Source organism: Pinus tabuliformis, chromosome J (assembly GCF_031772625.1).
Source record: "Pinus tabuliformis cultivar Carrire ecotype Pingquan chromosome J, CPIR1, whole genome shotgun sequence".
Lineage (NCBI taxonomy): Eukaryota > Viridiplantae > Streptophyta > Pinopsida > Pinales > Pinaceae > Pinus > Pinus tabuliformis.
In genome coordinates, this window is record NC_142295.1 from 1074488632 (window position 1) to 1074508764 (window position 20133).

General features: G+C 36.6%; 1 long non-coding RNA gene across 1 annotated transcript in view; it reads left to right on the forward strand.

Moving 5' to 3' along the window:
- The first annotated feature begins 1954 nt into the window (after positions 1-1954).
- The window catches only part of LOC149230674 (uncharacterized), a 285560-nt gene continuing 267381 nt past the window's right edge, over positions 1955-20133 (forward strand). Inside the window, exons 1-3 of the long non-coding RNA XR_016247392.1 lie at positions 1955-2439; positions 2713-2772; positions 2858-2957. This is a non-coding gene — a long non-coding RNA (uncharacterized LOC149230674). The remainder of the gene's footprint in view (positions 2440-2712; positions 2773-2857; positions 2958-20133) is intronic.

Sequence of the window (20133 nt, forward strand, 5' to 3'; positions counted from 1 at the left end):
AATTATTTTTAATTATTAAATCTTAAATTATTAAAATTTATTGTATTTAAAATTTACTATTTAATATCATCATATATATTTTTTAATTTTATAAATATTAATTTTCAATGGCATCATATATAATTTTTAATATTACTTTTTATTAATTTTTTTATATGAGTTAATTTAATATGAATTTATATGGGATAATTGGTTTAAAATATAAATTATTAATATTATTTTTAAATGGCATAATATATTATTTTTAAATCGCATAATATATAATTTTTAATTTTATAAATATTATTTTTATTACATATTTTTATATGATTTAATTTAATATGAAGTTATATTGGATAATTGATTTAAAATATAATATTACTGATTTAGAAATTAATTATTTCTTAATATTATATATATATATATATATATATATATATATATATAATTTTTGAAAATTTTGTTTTCTAAAATTGTTAAAGTTAAGTTAATTATAACCCTATTAAATATTGGGGTAAGACTTAAATATTTCGAAATAATTGTCATTTTTTAAATTGCAAGTTAGTTAGACAAATTATTTATATGTGTATTAAATTATTATTAGAAATTAATAATATATTAATTTTTAAAAAATAGAATTAATATATGATGATGATGGTTAACGTCCACTAAGACCAAATTTTGGTCTATCGGACCTAAAGAAACAAATTATTTGGTTTGATTTAAGATTTTATTCCTATGCTCAAAAAATTTGGAGAGAAGCCTCCCGAGCTCACTATAATTTTGACAACATAAAAGGCTAGGAAGGTGAGTATTGCACAAAGATTTTGAAACTGAGATCTAATGTGGTTGTACATGAGGCACTCTAAGAAGAAGTGATTTTCATCCTCAATGTTAGTATTCTTACAAAAATAGCAAAACCTTATTATAAAATTAAAATAAAATATTAATATCCATAAAGATAATGAATAAGTGTACTCTTTCTAATAATTTATTGATTCAAAATATTAATTCAAATCCAAATAAATGTTAACCTGAATATATATATATATATATATATATATATATATATAATAAACTAAGTAATTTAAAAAATTAAATTTATATGTATTAAATATAAAATAATATAATAATAGTATAAAATATTTTTTTAAATTTCAATATTATATATGAATATTTAAAAATTTTAAATATTATATATGATTAATTAAATAAAATTATTATTTCGCATTTTTGTTTAAAAATAAACATAATATATTTAAAAACAATAGAATTTGGTTTTTTATAAAAAGGACAAAGAAAACAACTGTACATAATATGCCAACAAGTTTACAACTATAATATTTTTTTTAAATGAATTTGGCAAACAACTAGGACACTCCAATAAAAGACATTTTATGAATTTAAAAGTCGATGAAAGATTTTATATAATAGCACGGTCATGTATTTTCAAAATTATGAGCGGTGTGATGAAGAAACGACACGTCAATACCTTTCCCACAAATACAACCGTTTAGTCATGATTATCATAGTCTGTGGTGTGACGTGGAACATCGCACGTGGATTGCGATTTGCTTTGAGTGGAGATGTTCACTGTTAATTGTTTTTTAGTTTTTAGTAGGAGATTTTGGAAGTTTTTTAATTGTATTTTTTTGTTTAATTTTTTTAAATTAGGTATGAATCTATTGAAATCATAAGTCTGATAGATAATTTCTGTATATTTGAAGAAGTGCTTTAAAGATTTTTCAAAGTGTTAAACTCATATGTAACAAAAAAAACCAATTTAAATAATACAAATCAATATTTCACCTTAATTTTTTCTGTTAAATTTTTACAAAAAAATCTAAAAAATCACACCAAAAACAACTCCGTAGTAAATGACCGTTAGATCAATGGGAGCCAAAGCTTAGTGGCCGGCTTTATTTAGCCGGGAGAGAAAGAAATTCAAACATTGCTTTTTTTATAACATGAAAAGCAGGAGGTTGATTCTAACGGCTAGGAGATGATTTGGCCTAGAGATTTATATATACATATGTTTTCTCTAACATTCCATCATTATTCTCTAATTCTTCTGGGCCTTCATCTGATAGTCAGTTAGTCTATCTTCTCTGGTTCTGGTGTTAAATGTGGTTTTTGTTCTGTATTTTCTGTGTTTGGGGTGGTCTGTATGGTATTGTAATCAGCTGATTAATTTTCTGTTATGTCGGTATGCCTGTGTGTGAGCTTGTTCAGTGAGTCTATATTCTCTGGTTCTGACGTTAAAGGTGGTTTTCGTTTTGTTTTTAAACGTATGGGTGTTTTGACCATGTGGTATTGTAATCGTTTGGTTATTTTTGTGTTGTTTTGTGGATATGAGTCTGTGTCAGCCTGTTAATTAGGGTTAATTCTGGATGAAGAAAAGAGGAAGAGAAGAGACTCGATCGGGAAGCCACAAATTAATTTGCAGTCTGCAATGGATAAGTAAGTACGAACATCCCTTTCATTTGATATCGAATTTCACAGATAATTAGGTTTTGATTTGGTGTCAATGGATCTTATGTAACTGAATTTTAACAAAGAATATGGTATTATGGCCTCGCTGAATTTGTTATGGATTTTAATCATCTAAATCTGATTTGAAGAAAGAGAAGGCGTTATTAACAAAATTCAGATCAGTTTTATGAAGAATCCTTTGATAAAAATACTTGTGGATTTGAAGTTTTTCATCTTCCGTATATGCTTATTTTGGTTCAGGCAGAAGAAAGGAGAGTCACAATTGTTTTCTGAGATTGCGGAAACCCCAATTTCAAAATGGTGAACTTCCTTTTTTATCTTAAGATTTATTTCTTAAATGATCTTCCACATGGAGAAAGAATAATGATTTTCTTGGTTGAAACAGATATTGTTGCTGGCCGCACAAAAGTGCTTTTGTTAGTGTTTTCCAGCATCGAAATCGGCGGGATACTGTTCTTGACGAGAAGCACACACTTGAAGTTCTTGTGAGTTTTCATTGTTAATGGAATACCATTTTTGTATTCAAGTTTTTGTGATCCATAATAAATTAAACAAAATCTTTCGATAAAAATCACATTACAAACTCTTTTTGTCTTCGAACATGGAATACCATTTTTTCAAGTTCATATCATTTTATCTCTCATTTAAATCTAAGTAGATTATGATTTATTTCAAAATAACTGTGATGGAATGGTTTATACCTAGTGACTATGGAAGCAGGCTATTAAATATTTAGTTGTAGATATTTATTATGAATATTAGATTTTTGTTCATTTCATCCTCAGTGCTGAGTGGATTACCTCAGAAATGGGTACATGCTTAATTTTTTTTATTTTTTTTATTATGCTCAGTAAAAAGTTAAATAATCATTCATATATATTTTTAATATTAGAATTAAATAATGTTATTAAATTTGATTTTATTATTTGTATTATTAATTTGTTTTTCATGTAATTTTCTTTAGTTTTATATTTTTTTATTGGGAGTATTTAAAAAAAATTATATTATATTATTGTAAGTGAGATTTATTAATTTTGAGTTTGTAAGAGAGTTGAAAGGTTTTGAAATATATTTTAATATTTTATTATAATAATAAAAAGACTAATTTAAAAAGGTTAGATTTAGTGGTGAAAAGTAAGAAGTTTTTTATTTTTCAACAAAATTCAAGGTGTTATTAGGGGTTTTGTTGTAGAGTGGTTAAGGTTGTAAACTTTCAATAAGTTGAAGGAGACACCAAAAAAATCTAACTATGTAAGGAACTTTACAAGAAAAGCCACTAATTTTGAGGATTTTCTTGTAAAGTGATCAAGATTCTAAAGTCTTTATACTTGGGAGGAAAAGCCACTAATTTTGAGAATTTTCTTGTAAGATGATTCAAATTCTAAACTCTTTATACTTGGGAAGAGACACTAAAAAATCTAGCCATGTTAAGGGTTAATGCCACTCAAAAAAATCTAAGGGTTGATGCCACTCAAACAGAGATACTTTCCTAAAGTTTAAGATACATTCCTAAAGTAATTTTGATCACTTAAATACCCTAAAATTATAATTTTTTAAACTACTAACTATTTTAAATAATTAATAAACACAATTTTAAAATAATTTTTACAACTTAAAAATAACCATACATCACAATTTCTTCAACTACATTATAATCTAACAAATAATAGATAAAATAAATAATAATAAAAAAATGAAATTTAATAAAAATTCCAATATATAAAACAAAACTTTTCTTTATATAAAAATAACTAATTTTATTTTATATTAAATAATATAGATATTAATAAAAAAATTACTGAATAATTTAATTAATATTTATTAATTATTAAGTCGGATCTATTTACCTTTTAACTATAGCATGCAAGAATGTGCTAGACTAAAATCATTTTCAGGTACACGTGTTAGAGACGATGTCCTTCGTACTACGCAAGGAATCGTCGATATAGAAAGGAGAGTTATAAATTTGATTTTGAGTTAAATTTGTTAATTAAGGAAGAGTTAAAAATTACTTTAAAGATAAAGTTAAAAATTATTTAAAGATAAAGTTATTTTATCTAATTGCAATGTAAACAATAAAATTATCTAATTTCAGAAACTGAAAGATAAAACTATTAAAATTTAGTTTAAACAATAAAATTATCCAATTTCATTTTAAAATTTATTTAAAAAAATATATATTTATATAATGTATTATTTTAATAAAAAACAATTATATATTTTAAAAATATAGTATTTTTAATAAAAAATAATTTAAAATTTGATTTCAATTAATTATTTTTAATTAATTAATACTAAAATATGATTTAGTTGTTACAAAATAATTAATTAATATTAAAATATGATTTAGTTGTCACTAGACAAAGTTGCACGTAAGTTATGTGATTTCAATTTTTAATGAACATGAATTTTTTTAAACTTAAAAAAAATATGTTATAATTATTTTATTTAGCAAATATATTTTTATTAAAAAATATAAATAATTAAATGTTTTTAACCACGTGGTGAATCGGTAACTGCTAGTGCTAATCTATGGGAGACTCAGATCAATCGTCGTAGCTGCCACTATAACACCAAGAGTACATCGATATACTAAGATCCTATGATTTTAGCAAAGCCAGACTCTCGTGCCCCCAAAGCAGGGGGAATTAATTTAAATGAGTATGCCTAAGGTTAGGAGGTTAGGTTAATTAGTCGAGTCCCCGTGGTTAAGTACTTTGTTGATCGAGAAGTCACAGAATCAATTCTTCTCGATCCTCTTAAGATTAAGCCTTGCTAATCTGACCAACTTTAAAACCGGAGTGTCATTAAAACGTTAATCATAAAAATTAATTTAAATGAGTATGCGAACAGGGGTGTGTACAAAGAGTGAAATCCTTTTGAGATGGGAGAAAGAAATCAAGGCATAAGCTGACTATACAAGTCGTTGTGTGTTGTTGAATATAGAAAGAAAGAAAAAAAGAAATTATGTCGTTGTGTGTTGTTGAATATAGAAAGAAAGAAAAAAAGAAATAATTTTAACGTCCACGAGGCTAAAGATAGCCTATGGGACAGATTGCTTCTTCATTAGCTTGATGTATTCGGCCCTTTTTCTGTGAAGCTTCACAATAAATGCTCCCAGCTTCTCGACAAACCCCTGGCTAAATAGATTATCCCAAGAGAGCTAGTTGCCAACCAACATATCTGCATAACTTTCCCTGTTGTCTTTGAAGGCCTCACATTCTAAAACAAAATGTTTTTCTGTTTCCACTTTTATGGAAGAACAAAAAATGCATGCCCTTTCCTCTCACACTTCCTTTGCCCTTTTCCAGTGCCCTGTTTCACAACGTAGTTGATGAGAATTAGTCCTTAACTGAGCAATAAGCATTTTAGGTCTCCAAGAAATATTGGCCTTTATGTATGCTTTTGGTTGATGATTATGAGTGGGATTAAACACTTTAATATTGTAATTTTTTTTTTTGTGCATTGGACTGCAAAGATACCACAGAACGTGACTAAAGCACTGTGAAACCAAGCAGAAACGAAGCAATAGAGCTGAGAAACGATGAAAACCTGCGTGCCTTGGATAGCCGGGGTTCAAAGATGCACACGACCCCTGCTTTCAAATCCTAATGGGTCGCCCTCCACTTTAATCACCTCAACAACTTGCATAATTCGGAGCTTTATAGTTGATGTCCGAGATTTTTGGAATAACCTTCCCAACTGATTATTTGTAAAAAGAGCCTTCATACTTGGAGAACATAGGACAGGATGGAAACCTATCACGTAAAAGGTTAGCATTTGTGCAATCTCAACCACTAGGGCATACGGTCATCGAACTTTGCATTGGTATGCTTGAACCAACACCCTTTTCGCAATCCCTTTTCGCTGATAACGAAAAATAGGTTGCAATACTGTGGATTGTAGCATATCTGAGGCATGAAGTGTAAAGGGCTAGAAACTCCTCTGCGAACAGTGACCCCTGGTTTATTAGATTAGTACAACTGTATATCTTTGCTGTATGAGAAATCTGGAAATTGCCCCCTTGGACTTGTAGCATATAAAGTAAGCTACAGACAGCAGATAGAAATGATTTGTCAGTCGCACCCCTTACTTCCAAGAATGCAAACATTTTTACGGTTTATTCATCATTTAGTCTAATGTACCAGCAAACCTACAACAACGACTTTTACTTTTCTAAATTTCATCACTCAATCGCATTGGTGATCGATATAGGTGGAAATCTGGGATATTTGGTTCCTCTAAATATTGCGTTGAAACAATCTAACCCGGTGCCTAAGACTGTTGGAAACATCTAGGTTAATGATTTATCCAAGAAGCTCGTCCCATTTTTCTGTTCACTGCTGCTTGTACTTCCACTAAGCAAGTGACCTTCACTGGTAGTAATAATGCTGCCACACAACATGTCCGAAAATCCGAGTGAAGATGCAGCTTTTTAGTGCATGCAATTCTACCCATGAAGATCTCAAAATGGCTCTGCATTTTGAGGGGTAACAGAGCACAAGTTGAACAACTTGCAAACTTTATTTAAAACATCTATGACCTTAACCTTTACTAATAACTTGGCAACGCATTGGCCATTATCAAGCAACTTTCATCTAAACTCTCTACAATACGTTGTACTTATCGACCAACATCCCAATATACACCATTCCATTAACTCAATCCGTATGAAATCTCAAGTGTATGTTTGATTCCTTGCCATGGAGGATTGTAGATGTCACTTGGCTTGCAAACCTTTTTTTTCCAAAGCAAAAAACTACGATCTCTATTCGCCAAGAGAATGGAAATTACATTTTTCAGAGGCTTCCCACACTATTACAAAATGCCAAAACTGGACTCAAAGTCCCAAAGTTCAGTATATAGGATCTTTAAATCCTAGCAAACAAAAGCATCAGTATCAATGTCCCAATATTATTCAAAGTCCATGAAAACTGACGATGAAGTTAAATTTCTAATATTACATCAAAAAGATTGCCACGTTTTGCATCCGTGATGCTTACTCATCCAATAAAAGAAATCCTTACGACAGTTAGGAACAAAAATCACTAAATAATCACAAAAAACAGATACTCAACAACGGATCCCAAGCAGCAGAACTTGATCTTCTTCAGAAATTGGAAACTGCAGAGACAGGCACTCTATCCCTATATTTATCCACAGATATAACACCTTCTGTTGGAGATTGTGCTTCCCTTCACAGTGTCTCTGCTTCCACATTCAATTCCCTATAAACATGCATGTAAGAATTGCTGTCAAAGAAAGCTGCTATCACTTTCAGCTGGTCAGCTAAAGCCCTGAAAATTCTGAACCTGCAGCTTTCATAGCATCTAGTTAATGACAAGTAATAAATCACCAAAAATCTGCACATGTTTGTATCCCTATCCAGGTCACACTTCAGGAGAAATCTCAAGGCCATAAACTCAGTATAATTATTAGGTCCAGCCCCTAGACCTGCTTTGAAGTTGACATTGTGCACATGTGAAATATGTAGATTACCACTGGCACTGCTAGAGTTACTTGTCCCCTACCTGGCTCCATCAATACACAAATCACCCAATTGTCAAGAAACTTCATGTTTGACAGTCATTTTAGAATGAGACATCAGAGATTTAACTCGAGAAAACCTGGAAAGAAGGAATATGGTTGTCCTCAAATATCTGAGAGTTCCTTGCAAGGTACATTTCCATAGAGTCAAACATGGTAATAACCTGAATTCCTTTACCTTTTTCTTATTGAGAAAGAGCCTCAGCTGCTCCTCCACAGAAGCACCATTCCGCACATTAGCACTACCTGTAAACTGATCTGTCTCTCTCCAGATTTGTTGGGCGGACAATTTATTATCAAGTGAGGAATGGCTTCATCCTTGGTTTTACATAACAAACAGATCCCAGGGCCCTGTCTATTTTTCCTCTGCAAAACTTCCCATGTCCGGGCCTAATCTTCTAATTCAGCCAGAGAAAAATTTAAATCGTCTTTGTGGCTCTGAACTTCCAGATAAGCCTCCACCACCCGATGATTTGGTTCAAATAAAAACTTATATCCCTATCTAGCAGTATAAACTCCTAATGACTTGTTTTTTAACCATGTCAAAGAATCATTTCCTCTCAACTTGACATGCTCTCTTTTAAGACTATCAGCATATAACTTCCATAACCCAGCCTCTTGTTGATTTTCGTTAGCATCGGATGTGCTCTAGCCATGAAATTTGGTGGAGAGGCTAAGGCAAATGAGATCTCCAAGGCCCATAAATCGTTTGGAAAAATTCAATATGGGTTCCTAAGTCTAAACTTAGGAAAATAAAAATATTAATGTGTATTAATCTATGTTGCCAGGAAACGTGGGACAGCAGTGAAATATATGCTGCCAGCAGCCATAATTTATACTTTAATGTAGCCACAAGCCTAAAAAAAAACCACAGAATTTATATGTTAATGACAAATGTAATGATTCAATTTTTTCAAAAATTAAAATATATATACTATGAACTGTTTTTCCTGAACAAATTCTGAACCATTTAATTGGATTTTGTTGATCCATGGTGAAATTACATTGCAAGGGCAAGCAACACCATTGTTAGAGGGTAGATAATGAACTGGCTTGAATGTTGTGTAGATGATTGAGTTGAAATTTTGAAATACATTCTCACTGAACGGTTTATATTGTAAAGAATAGCACAGAGCTATATTCAGTGTATGAATGCATTTATGTAATGCCATTCATTAATGCAAAAAATGATGAAGATTTTCTGCGCTTTGTTAATCTAATTGCAACTATTTCGGGTTAAAAGAACTGAAACGTATATTTCTCATATTATAGTATATAGTATAAAAAATTAAAAATTTAACAAGTCTGGGCTGAGTAGAGGTAAGTTTGTGGCGTTGTCATCTCTGTTCAGGGCTTCGGTTGGGTACAAGAGTCTGCATAGGGAGGCCGAGGTCTGTTCCTTAGTGAACAGTGAGCTGTTTTGTGTAAACAGTGGCATGAATCAAGCCCTACAACTCAGCGTTTGACAACAAGAAGGAGGAGGGACTATGCCGCAGCTGTAGGAGGCAAATTGAGTGTATAAAAGTGGACTGACAGTTGTGGCTCATGTTGCAGACAGTCCGAAACAGAAAGAAATTGTGACATTCATTCCGGCAATTCTGCTTAATGTAGTTGAGCCCCTGTGGATGTTCACTGTTCAAATGTGTAATATAATGCACCTATATTTTTCACACGCGGGTCTTGTGAAACTTTTTCATGGAATAATAAAACTGAAAACAAAAACTTGTAAATACCACTGCCGTTGAAGTTGCTCTGTCCACTGTCGCTGAAGCTGCCCACTGCTACTGAAGCTGCCCACGCCGCCGGAAATGGTAAACGGAGACGGCTCAAGCCTCAACCAAATGGAAAAACTTAAAAGTTAAATGAAATCAGTAATCATGTATCAGATATTGCTTGTGTGCGTTCATAAAGAGTTAAAGTCTTAAAGATTTAGGGTTTTTAAAGTTTTTTACCTTTGTTATAAGTTATTTTTTAAATTTCAATAAAAAAAATTATTTGAAAATTAAATTTTTAATATAGTTTTTTTTATGAAGAACCCAAAGAACCCGAAGAACCCAAAGAACCCAACCCGAAGAACCCGAAGAACCCAAGAACCCGTTAAAGGAAAAGAACCCAATTTTTTTTTTTGAAGAACCCGGTTCTTCTAGGTTCGTCTGGGAAGAACCCATACCCGAATCCGGTACTTGGGTGCGGGAACCCGGGACAGGTTCGAGAACCCCACCCTCGGGTGCGGGTACCCATGCAACATAGGTATTAATATAATATGGGTGAGAAAGTTCTAAGTGACAAGGATCAAGCCAATTCTAATCTTAGCTATTGATTAGGGACTTAATCTCAGCCGTTGAATCGTCAACAGGAAAAGTATAAGAGGAGGCTTGAGGGTCAGTTGGAGACACACCAAGAGAGATCAAGAATTCGATTTCCTGGGGCGAGGTTTGCTGAGGAAATCGAGCTACTGATCAATTGTAGCGAGGGGCAGTTCAACAAGGGATTTGCATCCAAGGCTGAAGAATACATAACAGAGAGGCAGTGAAGCGCTGGGAGAGACAGTGCAGGCCCAAGAAGGGCTGAGGGAGGCAGCACAGAGGATGCAAAGGGTTGTATAGGCTGACGCCAGTGTTTTCAAAACCGTTTTTAAAAACCGGTTACCGGTCTAACCAGCCGGTTAGCAAGGCCGCCGGTCTAAACCGGCCAAAAAACCCGGTTGGAAAGGCCATTTCGCCATCTTTTTGCCCTAACTGGTGAAAACCGGCCGGTTTTAGGCACGCCCACCGTAAAGTTAAAAAAGCATATTTTTCACTGTGTTTCAGGGGTTTTGGGGGGAAACTAAGGGTGTTTCAACCCTAACAATGTTGGCAATTAATGGTAATGTTAAATTCTTAAAGTAAAAGTGACATTTCCTTTAATTTTCATTTTCATCCTTTAACTTAAATTTTTAACATTACTATGAAATGACTCAGGATGTTTGAGAGTGGTTTCGACCTCATTGGATTTCATATGGAGAAACTAGAATTTTAGATTTCACTCAAAATTCAACAGACTTAATGGTTTTCAGGATTTCATGGTTTGGGGGTAAACAATAAATGCAATCGGAGCTCCAAATGATGAGAAAAACTCCTGATCTAGATCCCATTGTGTTGGACGATATTGATCCAACATCAGAATGGGTGGAGGAGACTGAAGAACCTGTGTTTGAGGCTGATTTTGATATCGACATGGCTTTAGTGGGGGATGATGCAGATTATGTGGTGGCATCAGAACTAGGATCAATAGCGGCATCAAGGAAAGGCAAAGAACCAATGGAAGGCACTAGTTATGCAGGTTGACAAACTCGTGCTTCCATTAGGTCCACTTCTATTGTCATTGGTGGCATTGATACTGAGGTTGTAGATCAGGCTGAGGCATCCTGATTAGAGAAAGGCAGAACTGACATATATATAGAGACCACAAAACAAGTGGCTCAGATTGGAGCAGGACCAGCAATCGCCTGCTCTGATACCATGTTAAACACACATGAACAGTAAAGACAATATGAAAGATAAATCATTCAGTACATTTTTATTAACATCAGATATACATTTATAGTACAAATATCTGACTCTTGGGTTTCAGATCCCAAGGTCTCTTGGACTGCTTTGGTCTATTCGGTTTCCACACTAACCCATTTAGGATTAGGTGTCCAACAGCCACGTTTTGCATCCGTGATGCTTACTCATCCAATAAAAGAAATCCTTACGACAGTTAGGAACAAAAATCACTAAATAATCACAAAAAACAGATAATCAACAACGGATCCCAAGTAGCAGAACTTGATCTTCTTCAGAAATTGGAAACTGCAGAGACAGGCACTCTATTCCTATATTTATCCACAGATATAACACCTTTTGTTGGAGATTGTGCTTCGCTTCACAGTGTCTCTGCTTCCACATTCAATTCCCTATAAACATGCATGTAAGAATTGCTGTCAAAGAAAGCTGCTATCACTTTCAGCTGGTCAGCTAAAGCCCTGAAAATTCTGAACCTGCAGCTTTCATAGCATCTAGTTAATGACAAGTAATAAATCACCAAAAATCTGCACATGTTTGTATCCCTATCCAGATCACACTTCAGGAGAAATCTCAAGGCCATAAACTCAGTATAATTATTAGGTCCAACCCCTAGACCTGCTTTGAATTTGACAAATCACCCAATTGTCAAGAAACTTCATGTTCGACAGTCATCTTAGAATGAGACATCAGAGATTTAACTCAAGAGAAAACCTGGAAAGAAGGAATATGGTTGTCCTCAAATATCTGGGAGTTCCTTGCAAGGTACATTTCCATAGAGTCAAACATGGTATTAACCTGAATTCCTTTACCTTTTTCTTATTGAGAAAGAGCCTCAGCTGCTCCTCCACAGAAGCACCATTCCGCACATTAGCACTACCTGTAAACTGATCTGTCTCTCTTCAGATTTGTTGGGCGGACAATTTATTATCAAGTGAGAAATGGCTTCATCCTTGGTTTTACATAACAAACAGATCCCAGGGCCCTGTCTATTTTTCCTCTGCAAAACTTCCCATGTCCGGGCCTAATCTTCTAATTCAGCCAGAGAAAAATTTAAATCGTCTTTGTGGCTCTGAACTTCCAGATAAGCCTCCACCACCCGATGATTTGGTTCAAATAAAAACTTATACCCCTATCTAGCAGTATAAACTCCTAATGACTTGTTTTTTAACCATGTCAAAGAATCATTTCCTCTCAACTTGACATGCTCTCTTTTAAGACTATCAGCATATAACTTCCATAACCCAGCCTCTTGTTGATTTTTGTTAGCATCGGATGTGCTCTAGCCATGAAATTTGGTAGAGAGGCTAAGGCAAATGAGATCTCCAAGGCCTAGAAATCGTTTGGAAAAATTCAATATGGGTTCCTAAGTCTAAACTTAGGAAAATAAAAATATTAATGTGTATTAATCTACGTTGCCAGGAAACGTGGGTGCGGGGACGGGGACGGGGACAGCATTTTTGGAAACAGGGTGCATGGGTTCGTCGGGTAATATAATAATATTAAATTTTAATAATTATATTTTATAAATTATAAATTTATAATTAATAAATTATAAAGTATTCTGAGTTCTCAAAGACTCAACATTTTAAACTTTATTTTATTGGGCTGCCTTGTGTGTTTGGTGGGACAGCAGTGAAATATATGCTGCCAGCAGCCATAATTTATACTTTAATGTAGCCACAAGCCTAAAAAAAAACCACAGAATTTATATGTTAATGACAAATGTAATGATTCAATTTTTCAAAAATTAAAATATATATACTATGAACTGTTTTTCCTGAACAAATTCTGAACCATTTAATTGGATTTTGTTGATCCATGGTGAAATTACATTGCAAGGGCAAGCAACACCATTGTTAGAGGGTAGATAATGAACTGGCTTGAATGTTGTGTAGATGATTGAGTTGGAAATTTGAAAGACATTCTCATTGAACGGTTTATATTGTAAAGAATAGCATAGAGCTATATTCAGTGTATGAATGCATTTATGTAATGCCATTCATTAATGCAAAAAATGATGAAGATTTTCTGCGCTTTATTAATCTAATTGCAACTATTTCAGGTTAAAAGAACTGAAACGTATATTTCTCATATTATAGTATATAGTATAAAAAATTAAAAATTTAACAAGTTTGGGCTGAGTAGAGGTAAGTTTGTGGCGTTGTCATCTCTGTTTAGGGCTTCGGTTGGGTACAAGAGTCTGCATAGGGAGGCCGAGGTCTGTTCCTTAGTGAACAGTGAGCTGTTTTGTGTAAACAGTGGCATGAATCAAGCCCTACAACTCAGCGTTTGACAACAAGAAGGAGGAGGGACTATGCCGCAGCTCTAGGAGGCAAATTGAGTGTATAAAAGTGGACTGACAGTTGTGGCTCATGTTGCAGACAGTCCGAAACAGCAAGAAATTGTGACATTCATTCCAGCAATTCTGCTTAATGTAGTTGAGCCCCTGTGGGTGTTCACTGTTCAAATGTGTAATATAATGCACCTATATTTTTCACACGCGAGTCTTGTGAAACTTTTTCATGGAATAATAAAACTGAAAATGAAAACTTGTAAATACCACTACCGTTGAAGTTGCTTTGTCCACTGCCGCTAAAGCTGCCCACTGCTACTGAAGCTGCCCACTGCCGCCGGAAATGGTAAACGGGGATGGCTCAAGCCTCAACCAAATGGAAAAAACTTCAAAGTTAAATGAAATCAGTAATCACGTATCAGATATTTGCTTGTGTGCGTTCATAAAGAGTTAAAGTCTTAAAGATTTAGGGTTTTTTAAGTTTTTTTACCTTTGTTATAAGTTATTTTTTAAATTTCAATAAAAAAAATTATTTGAAAATTAAATTTTAATATAGTTTTTTTTATGAAGAACCCAAAGAACCCAACCCGAAGAACCCGAAGAACCCGAGAACCCGAAGAACCCAAGAACCCGTTAAAGGAAAAGAACCCAATTTTTTTTTTGAAGAACTCGGTTCTTCATGGAAGAACCCGGTTCTTCTAGGTTCGTCTGGGAAGAACCCATACCCGAATCCGGTACTTGGGTGCGGGAACCCGGGACGGGTTCGAGAACCCCACCCCCGGGTGCGGGTACCCATGCAACATAGGTATTAATATAATATGGGTGAGAAAGTTCTAAGTGACAAGGATCAAGCCAGTTCTAATCTTAGCTATTGATTAGGGACTTAATCTCAGTCGTTGAATCGTCAACAGGAAAAGTATAAGAGGGGGCTTGAGGGTCAGTTGGAGACACACCAAGAGAGATCAAGAATTCGATTTCCTGGGGCAAGGTTTGCTGAGGAAATCGAGCTACTGATCAATTGTAGCGAGGGGCAGTTCAGCAAGGGATTTGCATCCAAGGCTGAAGAATACATAGCAAAGAGGCAGTGAAGCGTTGGGAGAGACAGTGCAGGGCCAAGAAGGGCTGAGGGAGGCAGCACAGAGGATGCAGAGGGCTGTATAGGCTGACGCCAGCATTTTCAAAACCGTTTTTAAAAACCGGTTACCGGTCTAACCGGCCGGTTAGCAAGGCCGCCGGTCTAAACCGGCCAAAAAACCCGATTGGAAAAGCCATTTCGCCATCTTTTTGCCCTAACTGGTGAAAACCGGCCAGTTTTAGGCACGCCCATCGTAAAGTTAAAAAAGCATATTTTTCACTGTGTTTCAGGGGTTTTGGGGGGAAACTAAGGGTGTTTCAACCCTAACAATGTTGGCAATTAATGGTAATGTTAAATTCTTAAAGTAAAAGTGACATTTCCTTTAATTTTCATTTTCATCCTTTTACTTAAATTTTTAACATTACCATGAAATGACTCAGGATGTTTGAGAGTGGTTTCGACCTCATTGGATTTCATATGGAGAAACTAGAATTTTATATTTCACTCAAAATTCAGCAGACTTAATGGTTTTCAGGATTTCATGGTTTGGGGGTAAACAATAAATGCAATCGGAGCTCCAAATGATGAGCAAAACTCCTGATCTAGATCCCATTGTGTTGGACGATATTGATCCAACATCAGAATGGGTGGAGGAGACTGAAGAACCTGTGTTTGAGGCTGATTTTGATATCGACAGCGGCATCAAGGAAAGGCAAAGAACCAATAGAAGGCACTAGTCATGCAGGTCGACAAACTCGTGCTTCCATTAGGTCCACTTCTATTGTCATTGGTGGCATTGATACTGAGGTTGTAGATCAGGCTGAGGCATCCTCAGACTCTGAACCAGATGATGTCTATGTAGCTCCTGATGATGATCCTGTGTCTAGTAGTGGTGATGAACTTGATAATTGATCATGTGTACACTGTAGACTTGTAGTAGGCCAATGGCCTCATAGCTTGCAGCATTGTTTTTGGACTTTATAGGCCATTTAGAGCCTCATTTCTTATGTATTTTGCTATTTTGTCGATGATATGTATTGTACTCGGTGCCATTTTGATATATTCACCTTTACATGGTATATAAATGAGCAAACTTTGCATATTTTGTCTCTATTGGCTTGGAATCATGGTTTTACATCTTAAAAATAGTTTTGTTTCATTAAAAATTAATTATTTAATGTATTTTTTTAAAACCGGTTCGTTTAGACCAAACCAGTCCCTGTTAGACCGGTTCTGGTCGGTAAACCGGTTCATTAGGTGGACCGGTCCGGTCACCGGTTCCGGTTTTAAAAACATTGGCTGACACAGAGGCCATAGAGGCTAACGCAAAGGATGCAGAGGGCTTCAAAGGCAGTGCTGGGAAGATTCTGTGGGGTAGAATGTGAGCAGATCAGCAAGGAAAGGGTGACGTAGTTCCTGAAGAGTGACGCAGTTCCAGAGCAGTGCTTGGAGCAGCTTTCGCTGTCCAGCACAAGGAACAGCGAAAATCACTGTGGGGTTGATCATCCGGTTGTTGATTTACCGGAATATCTGTCTCCGAATAGAGGTACTACTACCGAGGACATTCTCTGTTGGGTGAGCCATTCTGGCACCCTAGTTGTATTCAAGAAATCTGCTTAATAATAAAACCCTCATATCTGTTGCACCGGTTTTCCCGCATTGGGTTTTTCCGAGGACGATTGTCCAAAAATAACAGTGTCCCTTGTGTTATTGTTTCTGTTTACTTCAGTGCATGATCTGTATATCTGTGAAGGCTGCATTTGTGTTTACTTCGATGTTTATGTAATTAAATAACTTGTTAATGTAAAGAACAAGTAGGAGATAGTAAACCAGAAATTGCAGTAGGGGTTTCTGATGTGTTAGATTCAGGAATTTTCACATGGTATCAGAGGGATTGCAGATCAGAGGTGACTAAAGACACCAGCCAAGAAAATCTGAGAATTTGCAGCAGAGAAGCAACTGTCCTAAGAGACAGCGTTGTTCCAGAGCTGAAGAGGCGAGAGGAGTGACACAGTGTAAAGAGTGTGACGCAGAGGCTCATGCAGTGCCTGCGTCAGCATTCTGAGCCGAGAGAGGAAGACGCAGTAGCTGGGAGGAGCCCACATAGTAGCTGTGTTAGCTGTCTAGGCCAGCGTAGAGGCAGAGGGAGGCAAATCAGGCTTACGTAGTGCCAAGTCATCTTTCTGAGCCAGGAAGGATTGACGCAGTGGCCAAGAGGAGTTGATCCAGCTCTCACTGTGATTGTGCAGAGCCAGAAGGGCTCAAATTCTTTAGTTGCCGGGGCTAAGGGAGCTGAGAAGATTTTGATTTGTGGCGCTGGTGGGACGCTGTTTCTATGAGTGCAGAACAGTGTCTAAGGAGACTGAACCAAGGTAGAGGGAAGCACTACCTCGATAGATTTCTAGCCAAGAAATCTAGATTCGAGTTGCAGCGGCAAAGGAGGATTGGAGAGGAGTGATTCAACAGTTGGCTGGAGGATTTCCGAGAGGGAAATCAACACTTAGAGGGAGTCTAGAGAAGAGGAGCAGAGATGGCAGTGAATGGATTGAGGGATCAAAACAAATTGGACGAGGTTTCCAATTTTGTCATCTGGAAGGCCAAGGTCCTGACAATCCTGGATAAACATCGCATCAAGGACTATGCCTTGAGAATAGTAGTTGTCCCAGTTGACCCTAATGCAAATGAGAAGTATGAGGAGGCCAATGTGAAGGCGAAATGCATGATCCTAGATGGGGTAAAGGATCATGTAATACCACATATTGCTGAGAAGAACACAACAAGGGAGATGTGGCAGACGCTGACCACCTTATACCAGGGCTCTTCCGTGCAGCGAAAGATGTTATTGGAAAATCAGTTGAGGTCATATCAGATACTTAAAGGAGAGGAGATAGGTCCGTTCCTTCTCAGGTTGCAAGGAATTCACGACCAGCTTACTTCCATAGGGTCTACACCGGATCTAGCGTTCATGGTCAGGACTTCTCTGAATGCAGTCTCCGAGGACTGGGAGACGTTTGTCCAAAGAATTTTGGGCAGAGCAACTCTCCCTAGTTGGGAGGAGATGTGGGCAACTCTTCAACAGGAAGAGCTCAGGAGATTGACCAAGGCGGGGAGTAGCAGTAAGGGAGTTCAAATCAAGAAAGAGAAGGATGCAACTCTAGCATCAGCGGGACAGCAGGGGGTTCAGAAGAGGAAGAAGAAAGACATCTCCAAGGTCAAGTGCTTCAACTGTGGGGAGTTGGGACATTATGCATCTCAGTGCTCCAGGAAGAAAAGCAAGGGAGAAGCTTCCGACTCAAAGGCTGCTCTAGCAAAGGCGGAGAAGGATGTCCAAGATGATGATGATTGTGCTATGAGTGCTCATGCGCCTCTAGCGAAGAGGTGGGGAGATCTGTAGTTGTAGTCGAGAGGACTACAGAAGGGGGCAGGATCCTTGAGGTATTGAAACTCTTGGATCACATCCAACTACGAGAGCCCTTAATGATAGTAACATGATGATAGGTGTTAGGTGGAGCAAGGTGTGATGGAGCGACAAGGCAATGCTAGAGTGCAGAAGTCTGTAGTAGCGCAGTGGAGGTTGCAGCAGTGCGAGAGGCACAAAAGAGGTTGCAGCAGTGCAATGGCAACAGAGGGAGCACAGGATAGCAGCAGAGGTGGCTTCAACATCACGAGGCTTCCAGACTGACCAGGATGTCAGTGATTGGGTGAAGTCAGTTACTTACTTCTCGGTAATGAAGTTGCAGTGCAACAGCTAGCAATGGCATTGCTATGGGCAGCATGATGCAGCATGTTGAGAGGGAGCTGCAGTACAGATGTAGCAGTGGCAGTGGCAGTGTCATGGGCAACAATGCAGTGGATGTGAGGCAGCATGCCAAGAGAGGACCGATGCGGAAGATCAGTGTGATGCTTCTATGGTGAAGCATTGCTAGAGCACATTCCTCGCTAAGAGGGAGTGTTGATTTTGGGTAGCATCGGATGTGCTCTAGCCATGAAATTTGGTGGAGAGGCTAAGGCACATAAGATCTCCAAGACCCAGAAATCCTTTGGAAAAATTCCCAGATGAAGAGATATTAAAATAATTAATATTTTTAATGGGTTCCTAAGTCTAAACTTAGGAAAATAAAAATATTAATGTGTATTAATATAATATGGGTGAGAAAGTTCTAAGTGACGAGGATCAAGCCAGTTCTAATCTTAGTCGTTGATTAGGGACTTAATCTCGGTCGTTGAATCGTCAACAAGAAAAGTATAAGAGGAGGCTTGAGGGTCAGTTGGAGACACACCAAGAGAGATCAAGAATTCGATTTTCTAGGGCGAGGTTTGCTGAGGAAATCGAGTTAGTGATCAGTTGCAGCGAGGGGCAGTTCAACAAGGGATTTTCATCCAAGGCTGAAGAATACATAATAGAGAGGCAGTGAAGTGCCGAGAGAGACAGCGTAGGCCCAAGAAGGGCTGATGTAGAGGCCGAAGGAAGTAGTGCAGAGGACGCAAAGGGTCGTATAGGCTGACACAGAGGTCATAGAGGCTGACGCAGAGGATGCAGAGGGCTTCAAAGGCAGCACTGGGAAGATTCTGTGGGGCAGACTGAGAGCAGATCAGCCGGGAGAGGGTGACGCAGTTCCTGAAGAGTGACACAGTTCCAGAGCAGTGCTTGGAGCAGCTTTCGTTGTCCAGCACAAGGAACAGTCAGAATCACTGTGGGGTTGATCATCCAGTTGTTGATTTGCCGGAATATCTATCTCCGAATAGAGGTACTACTGCCGAGGACATTCTCTGTTGGGTGAGCCATTCTGGCACCCTAGTTGTATTCAAGAAATCTGCTTAATAATAAAACCCTCATATCTGTTGCACCGGTTTTCCCGCATTGGGTTTTTCCAGGGACGATTGTCCAAAAATAATGGTGTCCCTTGTGTTATTGTTTCTGTTTACTTCAGTGCATGATCTGTATATCTGTGAAGGGTGCATTTGTGTTTACTTTGATGTTTATGTAATTAAATAACTTGTTAATGGAAAGAACAAGTAGGAGATAGTAAACCAGAAATTGCAGTAGGGGGTTCTGATGTGTTAGATTCAGGAATTTTCACACCTCCTACCCTTCCAACCCTAAAGAGTGACCATTCCTCCATCCTTGTATCCAAATATAGATAGACTTTAGATCCGCCACTTGATTAAGGGTATAAATACCCCTTTGCCGTAGAAGA